A 17,249-nucleotide genomic window follows, 5' to 3' on the forward strand; every position below is an offset into this window, starting at 1 on the left:
TCGACGATAGGAGACGCCCGTCTGGAAACGAATCGGAACCACACGATTTCCACCGCCACCTGAACCCGAGGAATACTGGAGCCGCCAAGTCCCGGAGTCGCCAGGTGGCCACCTTCCCGGCGTGTCGGATCTGGTACTGCTGGCAGAAAGCAAAAGACAGTCAAAGGGTGGGTGTGTGAACACCCAGTAACAATGGTGGGAATGCCACCTCCACCTCTCACTCAACACGTTGCAGCGGTCTCAGATGAAAAGGAGCGCCGTCTTGCACAGCCTCCGCAAAACGACCGGTTCTCCTGCAAACACTCACAATAACAGATTTATAAATCTCACAAAAAGGCTGAGAGTATTACCTCCAGATGAAGATGATATCTCGGCAGTTTGGTGGAGGTGTCTTCCTGCTTTTATACCAGATGTGATGATTAGTGACAGCTGTCACGGATGATGGGTGACAGCTGTCACCACGGCTTGTTCCTGAGGCGGCAGCGCCCTCTCGTGCCTGAAGCCCGCACTTCAGGCAGGGCGCCTTCTGGTGGTGGGCCAGCAGTACCTCCTCTTCAGCGGCCCACACAACAAAACATACAGATTAAAAGCTTACCAGCTAATGACTGGACCATCTGTTAGCAAGTTCTTCATGGAGGTGAAGCGAACAGGTCGGACTACGAGCCGTCAGCAGCTTTCATATTCAGGCGATACTGTAAGTTTGCGCGTTTATATATAATAGCCATATAATAAATTATTAACCTCACTCACTCGGTCTGTACAGAGATAACAGACCTCCGTGTTTTTCGCTTTGCTCGGTCCGTACTGACAACACGTCAGTCTGATATTTCCCCGTACAGTCCTCACTGTCAGCTAATAATCCTTTAACCCTCTGGCGCCGACGCCGTCGTATACGACAGCTGGGACCAAGCTTTACTAAGTTATAAATAACTTTTTAATGATATGAGATAAAAACTTACTTTTTTTTGCTGAAAAGTTAACTCCGCAGACGTTCGATCCACCGTCGGCCATCTTTGTACTCCTCATAGAAGCTGTGTGATGACGTGCGCAATGTGAGTGTCCAATTGGAATTGGTTTACCGTCACATGGTTTTCCAAAATCCAATCGTAGGTCAGATTCACCTCACGTGAAAAGCCAAAGATCGTTTTCAGAAGTGATATATTACTAGTTGGCCCGTTTGAATAGCCCCCTAACTCCTCCAATGCACCCTGCGCCATTACGCACAGTGGACGGAGAGCCTCGCATGACAATCTTACGTGCTCAAACAAAGAATGTGTAACTATCAGGATTGCTCCACCAGTTTGCATTTGAATGTTACTGGATAACTCTGTGGCTCTCTCCCTCTGGGATAAAGCACTGTTTATCATATCAATGAGGTGAGGGAGAGAGGTCACTCCTCAGACTGGAGCATAAATGCATAGACCATTTTTGTATATATTGTTCAAAATGTGCATTTGTGTTTATTGTTTGAACTTTTTTGTTGTACAGTGTTTCACACAAGACCTCAAATTACCTTTAGAAAGTGTCAAAACAGTTGTTTATTATAGTTTGCTGTGTGTGGAAAATTATTTTTCACTTTATTTTTTCCTTTGATATTTTTTTATTGTAAACCTTTATTACACTTATAAAACACAACAAAAGCATATATATTATGAAAAAACAGGTTATCCTGAAAAGAAGAGACATAAAACTTGATTGTGGGATGCAGGGAGAGCTGTTAACAGCCATAATAAAACATTTATGCCAGGCGAGTGAACTGTCCAAAAAATGCCCTTGGACCCCAGAGGGTTAATATTGTTGCAATGAGACAATATGCATTGTTAGAAATACATGCAGTACACACAATGGACACTAAATAGGTTGGTTTTAAGATGTGCGGACGGGTCCGCGCGTCGGGACGCAGCCGGCGCGGTGCGGCGGCACAGGAAAAACACCTCCGTGTTGATAACCATTTGTAAAATCCAGGCGGCTTTTGATGGCTTTCAGTGGAGTGAGTATATGAGAAATTGTTTAACAGCTGGACATGTTCCAACTTGTCCTTAAGGCTTCCAACGGAGGTGTTTTTCCTGTGGCGGAGCGTCGCGGCGGCTGCGAGCCGACGCTGCAATCCGTCCACACGTCTTTCTTTAAAAAAATCTCCTTTAACAGTGGAATATCCGGATAAAATGCTGAAACCGACTTCTTCTGAAACTTCTCTGTTCTCTCACGATGTCCTGGATCAATAGAGCCTGAAATGTGGAGGTTTTCAGCTTGAAACAGGCTGATGATGGCGCCTGAGAGCGCTGCGCGACGTCTCGCACCGTGGGAAGTCCTTAAAGCGACAGTATCACCTCAAAATCTCTCATCAGACGTTAAAATTTTCACTGAAAACCAGCTTAATTTTTCGAACTGTGTCCACGTCGATGTGTCTCACAGGCTTAGAAAAAATTTTGATCAAACAAAGCGCCAGTCTCTCAGCAACTTCTCAGACAAAGGAATTCCGACGAGGGGCTGGACGACTCCTCCCACAAGGAGTGCTCACAGGCGAATGACGTCACCGACAGGCGTGGAAAAACTCACGCATGCGCACGAGGGTTCAAGCATGTCTGATGTAAAAACATATGAATGAAATCCATATAGTTTTTGAAAAAAATAAAAAGGACCTATACTTTATTGACAGACCTCGTAGGTTAGAAATTGCAAGTTTTACTGTTACAGTGCTGTCAACAGTTAAATATGAGGTCAAGAAAGAGGTCTTTATTTTACTTTTTATAAAACAAGTATTTATTTTCATTGAAGTCAAGAAAGGGTGACTATAAAGTGAGTTTTGGCAAAACAAGTATCATTGTCATGTTGAGGTGGCAGAGGGTTGTTGTCGGCAGCTGGGAAAAGTAACTAAAAAGTAACTAGTAATCTAACTTAGTTACTTTTACACTTGAGTAATCAGTAAAGTAACTAAGTTACTTTTTCAAGGAGTAATCAGTAATCAGTAATTGGATTACTGTTTCAAAGTAACTGTGGTAACACTGTCTGTATGATTGATCCATGTTCAATAGCCGCTTACTCCAGTTATGTGTCACTGTGTGTGTGTGTGGGGGGGGGTCCTATCGCAGCAGTCATGTTATATGATGATTAAGGTTTTTTTCAAATTTGCATGACAATCCAATAGATATAATAAATGCATCTGTAGTGAATTTGTAAAATGTTCAAGCCTGAATTGTTTCCCTTGAACTTGTTTTGTATGAGTTGATGTTTCGATGTGACATAAAATGAATAAATCATATCTTTTCCTTCTTGAAGCCACTGAGTGGATAGGTGTGAGTAAGCGAATCATGGGGAGCATGTGTGGCTTTGCTATTTGGAGCAGTCGGGCAGTGTGTCCTTGCTGGTACAGTTTACTTGATCCGAAACTGGAGGCTGATTCACTTCATCGAAGCAGATTCATTTGCTGTCACAGCCAGCTACATATGGTGTGTCACTGTTTTTAATGCATTTATTTCTTTAAAAACAAAATGAAAAAAAATGAAAGAAAGACTAATGTCATTGATGTAAAGGAGGCAATACACACACTATTAAGAACAGGGGTATGTAAACCTTTGAACAGGGTCATTTGGGTAGTTTCTGTTGTCATTATGACAACAGAAAAGAGTCAACACAGTTGACAATAAATGGCTTCACCCAAGCACTAACCATGAGTGAAAAAAAGTTTTTGTGTTATCATTCATATTCTCTGAAAAATGGCCACAAAACCAAAAATTATGCCAGGGTATGTAAACCTTTGAGCACAACTGTATCTGTGTTGTTGAGAATATAGGTTTTAAATATTTACGCAAATTAATCCCCCTTACAAAGTTCTCTCTCTGTTGTTCATTAAAAAATACTGTACCATGATCTCAAAACTATGGTTTTTACTATATTCTAATTTTTGTGCATCCTTTCATCCCTACTAGTTTGATGTATAATAAAGTAATATTCCTAAAGTTGTTAACAAGACTTGCTACTACTGCTAGTACTACTACAAATAATAATAATAATAATAATAATAATAATAATAATAATAATAATAATAATAATAACAATAATAACAATAATAATGGATTGTACTCGTATATTTGGTTTGTTTTTGTTTTGACATAAATTGTTGTTGTTGTTACAGATAGTGGTGAAAGAAGTCAATGATGGAGGCATTAAAATTGTTTTCAGTTCACCTGTACTGATCAAACATTTATTTATCATGGGCTTGGCATGGTAAGTTAAAATTTCAACAAAATCCACTATTTAAATTTATGAATGCTAAAAGAGTGGATATGAAATGATTTAAATTCTAATGTAAAATTCAAAAATGTTGGAAACACAGATGACTTAAATGACTGTCATTAAGTCACTGAACACACACACACACACACACACACACACACACACACACACACACGTGTGTGTGTGTGTGGGTCCAATGTTTATAACTGGTACCAGCAGGTGTAAAATCAGTCATGTTTACATAACACCTGGGACAATATGAGTCCAGATGCAATCTATATTCCATTCAAGGGATCCTTAACACAAAAGTTAACTTGTCAACATGACCAATAATGTGTTCATCTCCCACTCCTACTTTGGGCTCAAATTTTACTTGGTACAAATTTAGAATAAGCTCTGTTTCATGCTGAATTCCTTTTCTCCCAGTTGTCATGGTCCTCTCCAAAATGACGTAATGAAGCAGCCTTTCTCTTTGAGTGTTATGAACACCTAAAAAACAACATAACACAATGCTTGATTACCAATATGACTGGAGTGTCTGTTTTAATATCCAATTTCATTAAGTCTTTTTACCATTTCAGGTTTTCGATAAGTCTTGCCCTCTTCAGCCTGTACTTCAGTATTGGAAATCTGGGCTTGAACATCTTTCTGACACAGCTCCTGTTTGGTCTTTTTGATATACTAGCACATATTCTTTGTATATGGCTGTTGGAGATTGTGGGGAGGAAAATATCATTCATTTCAACACTTCTGGCATCAGGATTCCTTTGCATATTCATCCTAGCTGTTCCTGAAGGTAAAGCATATGGTACAGTTTGGATCCAGCAAAAACATTTTTATTGTTTTCTTTTGAATCATTATTATTTCCACCAACCGACAGACCAAGGCAGATTCTACATCATCTACCACACAATCCATTCTGTTTGTTTGTCTGTGGCACCCAAGCAGCAATCTCTGATACTCAAAAACTAATCAAATTAATACAAAGAAGTGCCAAAACCTACAGTTCCACAGATGGCCACTTGAGCCTAGTTCTAAAAGCAAGCCAATCTCTATGTTAAAATGTCCAAATTAGTAGCAGAAATACACATTTTACAAAGTGGTACAAGAATAAACAGTTCTTCAGAAACCGCCAAAAAAGCCTACACCAAGTTAGGTCTTCACACCAACCTGAAGAAGACACTCATCCTGTATCAGCCTCCACCCAACATTCATTTATTCATTCATTTTCTATACCCCCTTACTCTAATGTAGAGTCATGGGGGTTTGGTGCTGGAGCATATCCCATCAATCACAGGGCATGAAGCGGGGTGCACCCTGGACAGGATGCCAGTTTATCGCCTACCATATCTAATGGCATTTCATGATTCAACATCACAAACTATACATGAATCTATTGGTTCATGATATTGTCATGAAAAGTGTCACATTTTCATAAGGGGAGCACAAATTAATTTGAATATATTCTGTGACAGGAGCACAAAATGAAAAGTGATGCAGGGGGGTCTGGGGAGTTAGGGTTAGGGGAAGGGTTAGGGGAAGGGGTAGGGTTAGTAATAGTAAGATTTAAAAAGTGGAGCCATACCTCAAACAGAGAGAAAAAAATAGAAGAACAACAGAATCAGGCAGCAGAAAGACAACAAATACAGTATAATTTGTCAGCATTAAGCAACATGAAAAGCAGAAGAAATACTAAGGCAGTGGTGTCCAAAGTACCCCAGAAAGGGCCGAAATCTACCGAAATCCAAGTATTATGATGTAGGTTTATTTTTGTAACATGTTGCAAAATTACAGCTCATTTTAATGAAGAGGACATATTTTTCTGGGGAGAAATTCCATAGAAAATATTGTCTATTCCTTCCTCGCCGTCATGCAGACTAACTACAAGAGGAAGTGCATGTGCGCATGCATGAGAGTTTGAGATTACCTGTGACCCATCTTACATTGACATCCATAAGATTTCTTGTAAATCACTTCTAAATCTGCCATATGTTGGTTATTGCATCTGATCCCTTGAATTTCTCCCCATCAGAGATTGAAATTCTAAATTGTTTCCAGACAGCATGAATTTTGTTTGTATTGGCAATATCATATTCTGAACCCCTTATCAAAATGCTAAGGTATAAAATTATAGTGGTGCCAAAGAAAATTCTTTTTTATGACTTAAATCTTAAAAAAGAAACCAGTGGTACTATACCTTTAAATAAGAGGGGACAAATCCCAAAAGACAAGTTTTGACTAGAATTGCTTTGTGGACAATGACATCACATGTCTGCCATTGAAGCAAACTGTGAAACTCTGAAATGTGAGTCCATTTACTACACGGAAGGATCATGCAGCTAGCCCTATTTTGCAACTTTGGTATTTGATCAATATTTAACCTAGGTTTCTTTGGCCACAAAGTACCCCATATACAGTTTGTGGTGCTATCATTGTCTTATAAAGACGATTGGTAGTGGACTCTGACACAAAAGGATGGATACAAGAAAGAAAAGTGATCCTTTGTGAGATCTTTGTACAATGATAATACTTTCATAATACTTTCAATCCAGAAACCCAGAAACATACCCAAGTATTTAAACTGATCTACTACTTCCAATGTTTCACCGTAAATACTAACCTTCTGTGTTTAGTTTTCTTTGGCTATCTTTTGCTTGGACCCAGACACCATGCATTTGGTCATTACATTTAGGGTTTGCCACTGAGCTGAGCACTGAGCTGAAGCAACAACAGCTTCAAGATCGGCTGTTAGCTTGGCTTGAATATCCATTATATATTTTCCAGAGACCAACAAAGCAATGTCATCAGAACATAGGACAACATTACTAAATTTGACAACACTGTGGAGATTATGTATGTAATGTGTGAACCAAAGGGGACAGAGGATTGATCCCTGAAGGATGCCACATTCTACAGGGAGTGTGCCAGATGTGGCCCCACCCAAAGCAAAATTCGGGGTATGGTCCACAAAATAGCTCTGAATCCATAGGTATTCAACCTCCTGCACACAACAGCAAAAGGCGTCTATCACACTTCTTGTTATATAGCTGGGGGGGGCCTGGCTGCCGGTTTGTTTCTGTTTTTTGGTTTTCCTCCCAGGTGGCTTGCGTTTGGGACTGAGTGGCTGTGTTGCTGAGGCTGTCAGGACCTCACCCTGATCACCTGCGACTCGTCAGGACTCACAGCTGTGGTGCATCTGGATGGATTGGAACATGTTGGCATTTAAGACTGGAGTGCACAGTGTGTATTTGCCAGAGACTCGACCTTGTGACCAGACGGGTGAGATCGTCGTCTCGGGAGCCATCTCATCAACAGCGGATGCTGAGAACGTCCAGGTTTGATGCACAGTCTGTGAAAGAGGAGGGGGTGAGGTCTCACGCTCGTCAGCACACTTCCTGAGGTACGTTAGATTTTGTGACTAACAGTTATACAGTCAGTAAATGTGGTGTCCCTCACACCTTATTGTATTGAGCTGTTTGTTAGTCATGTATCAGCTTCCACTGCAGTGGAGTTTTGTGAACTGGATGTTCCATGCCTGCAGGTTGGGAAGCTGATCAGTAATCAAGCCAGGAAGTGTTTGCTGTTTGTACACCTTTAAGTGTTCTGTGTGTAGAGTGTGGACTCACATAATGGTTCCTTCTTTCACAGACTCGGTTGTTGCGGCCACCTGGGGGGTGTCGGCGGGGTCCTTGGGTCCGAAACAGCTTCTGGCTCCGGACCGTTAGCGCTGCTGGGAGCGCACCACGCCAGGCCGCACCTTTTTGTTATATTATCACTGTTATGTATTAAATTTAGTTAGCCTTTGAACCGTGCTCTGCTTATTTCATACTGGGTCCTTCAAACGCTGGTCGGTTCTCCGAGCTGCGTCCGACACATAACACTTCTGTCTGTTTGGAGTTACAGTTAAATCCAAACAGACATCTGATCATAAAGGTAATCAGTAATGTCTGCAAAAGCTGTTTCAGTTGAGCACCTGAAACCAGTCTGACAGTGATTTAAAATATTTTGCTCGAATATATGTTCATTCAGTTGGTCAGTAATTTAGTGAGTAACTTCAGTCTGCTTTATGGTGCCAACACAAACTACAGATCCAAGTATAAAATGCCTCCTCTGCCAGTTGATGGACACTGTAAAGTATTGTTTGTTTGACCTTGAGCTTGTCCTCTCCCCCCAGGATATCCAATTGCTGTTACATCATTAGCTGTAGCAGGACATTTTTGTCTGACATAGGCTGTTTCTATATGTACCGTCTATATTCAAGAGCTCTTTCCAACATCTGTGAGGTCAGTGCTTCCCCACCAGGGTGATGCAGAGTTGTCATTTATATGAAATTATTTGTATGCATGTATCTGGACGACTTTACACAAGGATACCTTAGACAACATATGTGAATGGAACTTTCGGTGTTCTTAAATGTTTGAAATTGCTGGGTTTCCATTACAAATTTGTGCAAAAGTTTAATATTTTTTCAGAATGTTTATAAGAAATAGTTGCAAAATGACAGGTTTTCCATTGAATTATTGAATGCCACTGTTGGGCTTTGTCACCTCACAATTACTGCCATTCTAAGGAGGCTGTTGTGTGGGCCACTGAAGAGGAGGTACTGCTGGCCCACCACCACCAGAGGGCACCCTGCCTGGAGTGCGGGCTCCAGGCACCAGAGGGCGCTGCCGCCTCACAGGAGCAGCCAGAGTGACAGCTGCCGCTCATCATCTTTGACAGCTGTCACCATTCGTCGGATCAGTGTCGGTATATCAGCCAGACGACATCTCCACCTCTTTGCCGAGATACCGTTCGACCCAGAAGGTAACATATCCAGCCAGCGAATTATTCTTTGACTAGAAAATACTTTTTGCCTTTGTACAGAGAGAAGAACAGCAGGAGATTGCTACACGGATAAGTACTTACATTCCTACAGTGTTTTTCCTGACTAGAGTGTTGTATGGCTGGGGGGGCCTGGCTGCCGGTTTGTTTGCCTTTTGTGTTTCCTCCCAGGTGGCGTGCATTTGGGACTGAGTGGCTGTGTTGCTGAGGCTGTCAGGACCTCACCCTGATCACCTGCGACTCGTCAGGACTCACAGCTGAGGTGCATCTGGATGGATTGGAGCATGTTGGCATTTAAGACTGGAGTGCACAGTGTGTATTTGCCAGAGACTCGACCTTGTGACCAGACGGGTGAGATCGTCGTCTTGGGAGCCATCTCATCAGCAGCGGACGCTGAGAAGGTCCAGGTTTGATGCACGGTCTGTGAAAGAGGAGAGGGTGAGGTCTCACGCTCGTCAGCACACTTCCTGAGGTACGTTGGATTTTGTGACTAACAGTTATACAGTCAGTAAATGTGGTGTCCCTCACACCTTATTGTATTGAGCTGTATGTTAGTCATGTATCAGCTTCCACTGCGGTGGTGATTTGTGAACGGGATGTTCCATGCCTGCAGGTTGGAAGCTGATCAGTAATCAAGCCAGGAAGTGTTTGCTGTTTGTACACCTTTAAGTGTTCTGTGTGTAGAGTGTGGACTCACATAATGGTTCCTTCTTTCACAGACTCGGTTGTTGCGGCCACCTGGGGGTGTCAGCGGGGTCCTTGGGTCCGAAACAGCTTCTGGCTCTGGACCATTAGCGCTGCTGGGAGCGCACCACGCCAGGCCGCACCTTTTATTATTATTATGATCACTGTTATGTATTAAATTCAGTTAGCCTTTGTACCGTGCTCTGCTTATTTCATACTGGGTCCTTCAAATGCTGGTCGGTTCTCCGAGCTGCGTCCGACACATAACAGTAGTCTCTGGCCAAACATCACGGACCCAGCAGTAGCAGAGACGGTAACGCGCCGGGAAGGCGGCAGCAGACGTTCAGTGGTTATCCGGATCAGTTGCGGGGCTCTCCGCCCGGAAGGTGCGTGTTTGAGAACCCATTACTGGATACTAATTTGTGCTCTCTTGCAGCCGTGTCCTGTGTTTGTGCCTTATCCGTGGGTCGTGGTGGAGTGTGACTGGCGACAGCTTCGCGTCACACTCCGACCGGATAAGAGGCTTAAACGGGAGCTGCAAGAGTGCGTTTGTAATGGGTTCACGCGCACGGCGGAGCTCTGTTAGCACGGGTCGCTGGGCTTCCTGTGCTACAGTCGTAGCCCCGTTTCCCCGGATAAAAGGTAACTACTGCGTCTGTTGTTTCAGCTCCGGCGTTATTTAGTTGAGCACATTTTGGTTGTGTTGCACACAGCTGCGCACGAAGATGCAGCTCGTTTGTTTTTTGTCACCAAAGGGGGTTTTTCATTTTTTAGCACTCTGGTTCCCCCTTGTGGTGACTGAATCACGGTACCGTCAAGCTCTTGAGTAGGAACAGGTGTGTTCCATGTGGTTGAGCTCTTGAGTAGGAACAGGTGTGTTCCATGTGGTTGAGCTTGACGGTATAACTCACTGATTTGTTTTGTGTTGGTTCATTTTGTGTGGGTGTTTTTTGAGTGGGTTTTGTGTGGGCTTTTGTTTTTTTTGTTGTCCACTGTTTGTCTGGGGGTGTGATCCTGCGGCCTTTGTTACACAAAAAAAAAAAAAAAGAAAGAAAGACGGGGACCCAAACAACTGTGTGTTGGTCTGTTTTTTTTCTTTTGTTTCTTTTTGTTTCCCCCCTCCCCGGGGTTAGGTGGAACGGTCCCCTGGGGGGTGATGGGGTGGTATTTGGGTTGTTTTTTCTCTTTGTTTTTTGTTATGCCCTCTCTTCTCCTCTGACTCCAGCCGGGGGTGCCGTAGTGTCGGCATTGCTGGAGGGGTGCAGTTAGGTTGTACTGGGCGTTTCCCAGGTGGCCTCTGCACTCGGGAGGGGAGGGGGGGGGGGGTTTGGGGTTTTTGTTTTGTTTTTCCTCCCCCCGTTTCCACCCTCAGGGTTTGACTGTGTTGTCCTCTGGGGGGGAAAAGGCGTTGGGTCCATCTAGCCGTGGGCGGCCGGGGCTGGGTCCATTGGTTGTGTGGGGAGGCGTCTCCTGGGGTTGACGAGTGGTCCTCTGGGGGGCGCTGGTAGTCCCCGTGGGTGACGGTGGATCCCAGAGGGACCTCGGCCGTGGTTATTACTCCTGGAGCTGGCGGGTGGCCCTCTGGGGGGTGTTGGTCCCTGCGTGTCGTTTGGGGGGAGGAGGGGGGGGGTTTTTTGGCATTTTTGTTTGTGTGTTTACATGTGGGTTGTTTTTCTTTTCTCCCCTTCCCTGGGGTTTGATGGAACGGTCCTCTGGGGGGGGGGGGGGGGGGGGGGGGGGGGGGGTGTTTTGGTATTTTTGTTTGTAGGTTTGGGTTGTTTTCCTTTCTCCCCTTCCCTGGGGTTTGATGGGACGGTCCCCTGGGGAGGGGGGGGGGGGGATGTTTTGGTTGTTTTGTTTTTGGCTAATCACACGTTTGGTTAAAGGCTGACCGCACAGGTGTAGGAACTCCTGGCCACGCCTGTGCTAAGACTGTCAGAAACAAAGGCAAAGATGCAGCCAGTTCAACCAGTCTGTTGGAGGACTAACGCGGACGTGGTTTCCAGCCATGGTCCCTGGAGGGGGGTGTTTCTCCTGGGCCAGGTGTGTGTGGTCGCCGGGAGGCTTCCCGTGAGGGTGGGGTACTGTTGTATGGCTGGGGGGGCCTGGCTGCCGGTTTGTTTGCCTTTTGTGTTTCCTCCCAGGTGGCGTGCATTTGGGACTGAGTGGCTGTGTTGCTGAGGCTGTCAGGACCTCACCCTGATCACCTGCGACTCGTCAGGACTCACAGCTGAGGTGCATCTGGATGGATTGGAGCATGTTGGCATTTAAGACTGGAGTGCACAGTGTGTATTTGCCAGAGACTCGACCTTGTGACCAGACGGGTGAGATCGTCGTCTTGGGAGCCATCTCATCAGCAGCGGACGCTGAGAATGTCCAGGTTTGATGCACGGTCTGTGAAAGAGGAGAGGGTGAGGTCTCACGCTCGTCAGCACACTTCCTGAGGTACGTTGGATTTTGTGACTAACAGTTATACAGTCAGTAAATGTGGTGTCCCTCACACCTTATTGTATTGAGCTGTATGTTAGTCATGTATCAGCTTCCACTGCGGTGGTGATTTGTGAACGGGATGTTCCATGCCTGCAGGTTGGAAGCTGATCAGTAATCAAGCCAGGAAGTGTTTGCTGTTTGTACACCTTTAAGTGTTCTGTGTGTAGAGTGTGGACTCACATAATGGTTCCTTCTTTCACAGACTCGGTTGTTGCGGCCACCTGGGGGGTGTCGGCGGGGTCCTTGGGTCCGAAACAGCTTCTGGCTCCGGACCATTAGCGCTGCTGGGAGCGCACCACGCCAGACCGCACCTTTTATTATTATTATGATCACTGTTATGTATTAAATTCAGTTAGCCTTTGTACCGTGCTCTGCTTATTTCATACTGGGTCCTTCAAACGCTGGTCGGTTCTCCGAGCTGCGTCCGACACATAACATAGAGGTGGAGGTGGTGTTTCACCCCACGTGTTGCTGGGTGCAGACGCACCCACATCTGACTGTTTCTGTTCCTCGCCAGCAGTACCGGATCCGACAAGCGGAGGCAGTGGCCACCTGGAGTTCGGGACTTGGCGGCTCCAGTATTCCCGGGGTTCGGTGGCGGAGGAAATCGTGTGGTTCCGGTTCGGCTTGGACGGACGTCTCCTACCTTCGAGCCTGCCCACACGACACCGTTGTGATTGACTTATCACTACAATTATTATTATTGGTTGTGATTGTTGTGCTTGTTTCACAACAGTAAAGTGTTGATATTTGACTTCCTCCATTGTCCGTTCATTTACGCCCCCTGTTGTGGGTCCGTGTTCCTACACTTTCACAACAGGGGCTCTCACAAGAACTGAATTTCCAATAGTTTTGGTGATGGAAGTGTAAGTCCCACTAAATATTTCCATTTTGTTATTTGTTGGTGTTTCTAATAATGCCATAACTTCATCTCTTATAATGTTTAACAAGCTCACCATCACTTACTTCGTTACCATGTTGTGTATTTTAAAATGTCAGGAGATACTTTTGATGCTTTTGTCAGGCGACCTGTAATAGAAGAATCATGTTTCCACTCTACTTTTTTGAATTAAGGCTTTTTGAAATCACTTGCTATACTGTGTCATGTGAGTGTAAAAACATTTTGGAACATTGGAGGGTTTTTTCTTTGAAATACATTTTTCCATTAAGTGTATTTTCAATTTGCTTCTTCAATTAGCACAGTTTGTGTTATGTGACGTTCGTTGGTTGAGGAGCGGACCTGCGTCTGACTGAACCCAGCGCTAAATAACCAGAAAGCGGTTCCAAAAACAAAACAATTTTATTTTCCCCTCTTGTGCAATACTCAGTGTACAACATAAAATAGGGTTTGTCTGGCGGAGTGAAGGACGGCGCGCTCTCCAGCGCCCAAAGGGATCGAAGCCCGGCGCTTCTGGACTCACATTCACCGCCAAACACCCCCCAGGTGGACACGACAAACTGACTCTCTGTGAAGGATAGAAGAGGTGAGGTAAGTCAACAAAGGCACACACTGTCAGCAACACATTCAGGTCTGAATTTAAGATTTATGCAAATGAGCAGCTTCTCACAACAGGTGGAGGATCATCAGTCCGCACGCCACGGCCGTGAGAAGCGAGCTGCACAATTCTCATCAATGTTCAAATATACTGCGTAACAAAATACCAAATTACTATTAACACTTATTCAGACAATCAATCACCTCTGATGTGTGCTGACAGCATGTGTCCCTCACCCGTCCTCCTTCACAGGCACGATGTGTCAAACCCAGGCGCGGTCCTCAGCGTCTCGCAAACGAACGTCACAAGGTCGAGTTCCCGGCAATTCTGCTTGAATCACTCATGGCTTAAATGCAGAACCCCATCTCATTATCTGCTTCAGCTGAAAGTCTTTAAGTTTGCACGTGAGCATCATCCACAGGTGCTGCAAATCATACTGATGAGGGTGAAGGACTCTTCTGCCAGCACCTTCTCCACAGACAAAAAAACAGTTTGCATACCGCCTGGAGAGCAAAGAAAAGAAAACAACACAAAAACATCCAGCCAACCCCCCCAACACACAACAGTTTGGAGGGTAATAGATAGGGATGAGCGAGTACACCACTATCTGTATCTGTTCAACCATCTAAATGATCTGTATCCGTATCTGTACTCATTGTGGGCGGGGCCTAAACCGGAAGTGGGCGTGGTTTGACCCCAAAATGGCTGGGGCTTAAGTCAGTACATTATTTTAAGTCTGAAATTGATATGGATTGATCAGAAGTTGCTATATTTATTGCTTATTTGAAACCTATTTACAGAACAGCCTCAAAATTGAGATTCAAATCAATGTTTTTGATCACAAAAGTAAGAGAACTATTTACAGAACAAGTTTTTTATGAACTCAGAACATGAATATTCTTAAATGTATGAATGAATATTTACAGAACAGCCTCAGAATTGAGAGTCAATGTTTTTGATCACAATAGTAAAGGAACTATTTTACAGAGCAAGTTTTTTTTATAAACTCAGAACATGAATATTCTTAAGTGTATGAATAAATATTTACAGAACAGCCTCAGAATTGAGAGTCAATGTTTTTGATCACAATAATAAAGGAACTATTTTACAGAGCAAGTTTTTTTTATAAACTCAGAACATTAATATTCTTAAGTGTATGAATGAATAACAAAACAGCCTCAGAATTGACATTCAATGTAGTAGGAAATTATGAACTACTAAGTATGCATGAACAAGAGTTGTCACACTCAACACAACTTTCTTTTTTAATTTTATGATCAAACTGTGATTTTTTTCAATTATTTATTTATTTTTACTACCTAACGTTCCTAACGCATTTTTTCCACACAAAGTTAAACAATATTAAGGTGTGTGTGTGTCTGTGTGTGCATGACTGTCTGTGTGTGCATGTGTGTCTGTGTGTGTGTGACTGAGTGACTGTGAGAGGGAGAGAGGTTGTTCGACTGACCAATTTGTTTTTATGAACTGCAGTGAGAAAATGTCAGATACTGCATGCAGCCATATACAATAAAAATGTTAATATAGGCTACTTTGTGTGTATGTGTCTAAGTGGTCTGTAAGACTGTTTATTTTTTAATGATCTGTGTGAACTTGGTGATTCATACAAACATCCAGTGATGGCAAACAGGGAAATAATATGTCAGCCTTGTTCACTGTATTCTTCTCAAAAGCACCGCGTTCAGTAGGAGCAAAGTTTTCCAACTGACTTTATACCACCAACAAAATGAAGAGCAAACAAACGGTTAAAAAAAAAATAAATAAATAAATAAATAAAAACCCGACTGGAGTGGAGGCAGTGGCCGACGTGACAGGAGCTGTTTTCAGCTCTGTCTTGTCAAAAGCACCGCATATGATACGAAACAAGTTCACCAAGTAACTTTAAATATCAGACAAACCGAAAAAGAGGCGAGCTGAAGAAAACAGAGTACTGAGAGCAACATGAAGCACAATCCAGCCAAGCACAGAGAGAGAGAGATCCTGTGTGTGTGTGTGTGTGTGTGTGTGTGTGTGTGTGTGTGTGTGTGTGTGTGTGTGTGTGTGTGTGTGTGTGTGTGTGTGTGTGTGTGTGTGTGTGTGTGTGTGTGCGTGTGTGAGAGAGAGAAGCTGCAGTGAGACATATGTGTAGGGAGGGGTCAGCGCTGTGTGTGACTGGCCAATCACAGGGTGTGAAGACAGTCAGTTAGTTAATGAGAATTTTCCTTCAGCACGAGCACAGATATTGATGAGTTTTATTCGGATCGTGCTCATCAAAAATGCTTTATCCGTACCAGATACTCGTCTGAAACGAGTATCTGGCTCAACCCTAGTAATGGAAACCCACCTAATGCTACACATATAGAATTATTATTATTATTATTATTATTACAGTTATTATTATTATAGATTTTTGTTATTGTTACTATGTTTCAGACAAACAGCCACAGGAATAGGGTCTGTTGCTGCCAGAGCAGGAGGTTTGCTTGCACCTCTGGTCAACATGTTGTCCATGTACCACTGGGTCATACCCCTCACTGTGCTCAGCAGCTTCACCCTGATCAGTGGAGCTCTCATCTTCATGCTTCCTGAGACAAGATGCAGGGAACTCCCTGATTGAACTGCAGAAGCTGAAAACAAAGGGTGTCTATTCAAATCTCACTATCATCCAAACTAATGTGTGTGAGGTTTCATTATTTTTATATTGATATCTTTCATTTGCCTTGTGTCCTTCAGAAATCTGACCTCCACAAACACAGCAATTTGGACATCAACCAAACTGTAAATGAGTAGCTGGATATCTGCAAGGTTACAGTGTTAAATGCATCAAGATGTGATCATCTAAAAGAACATATAAACTGGTCACTACTTCCAACAATTCAGCAAAACAAATTTTATGAAAAGATTTTTCTGCTGAGATTGGTACAGAACGCATTAAGTTCTAACAAAGTCATCAAGGTGTTAGTAGTGAATTAGTGATAATTTAGTTGTGTTATACTACAACCCCTGGCAATAATTATGGAATCACCAGACTCGGGGGATGTTCATTCAGTTGTGTAATTTTGTAGAAAAAAAAGCAGATCACAGACATGACACAAAACTAAAGTCATTTCAAATGGCAACTTTCTGGCTTTAAGAAACACTATAAGAAATCAGGAAAAAAAATTGTGGCAGTCAGTAACGGTTACTTTTTTAGACCAAGCAGAGGTAAAAAAATATGGACTCACTCAATTCTGAGGAATAAATTATGGAATCACCCTGTAAATTTTCATCCTCAAAACTAACACCTGCATCAAATCAGATCTGCTCGTTAGTCTGCATCTAAAAAGGAGTGATCACACCTTGGAGAGCTATTGCACCAAGTGGACTGACATGAATCATGGCTCCAACACGAGAGATGTCAATTGAAACAAAGGAGAGGATTATCAAACTCTTAAAAGAGGGTAAATCATCACGCAATGTTGCAAAACATGTTGGTTGTTCACAGTCAGCTGTGTCTAAACTCTGGACCAAATTCAAACAACA

General features: G+C 43.4%; 1 pseudogene; it reads left to right on the plus strand.

Annotated features, from left to right (window-relative positions):
• Nucleotides 1–3,248: 3,248 nt before the first annotated feature.
• Nucleotides 3,249–16,401, plus strand: LOC117521229 (annotated as a pseudogene).
• Nucleotides 16,402–17,249: the final 848 nt, after the last annotated feature.

The sequence above is a fragment of the Thalassophryne amazonica genome, chromosome 12, assembly GCF_902500255.1.
Source record: "Thalassophryne amazonica chromosome 12, fThaAma1.1, whole genome shotgun sequence".
Lineage (NCBI taxonomy): Eukaryota > Metazoa > Chordata > Actinopteri > Batrachoidiformes > Batrachoididae > Thalassophryne > Thalassophryne amazonica.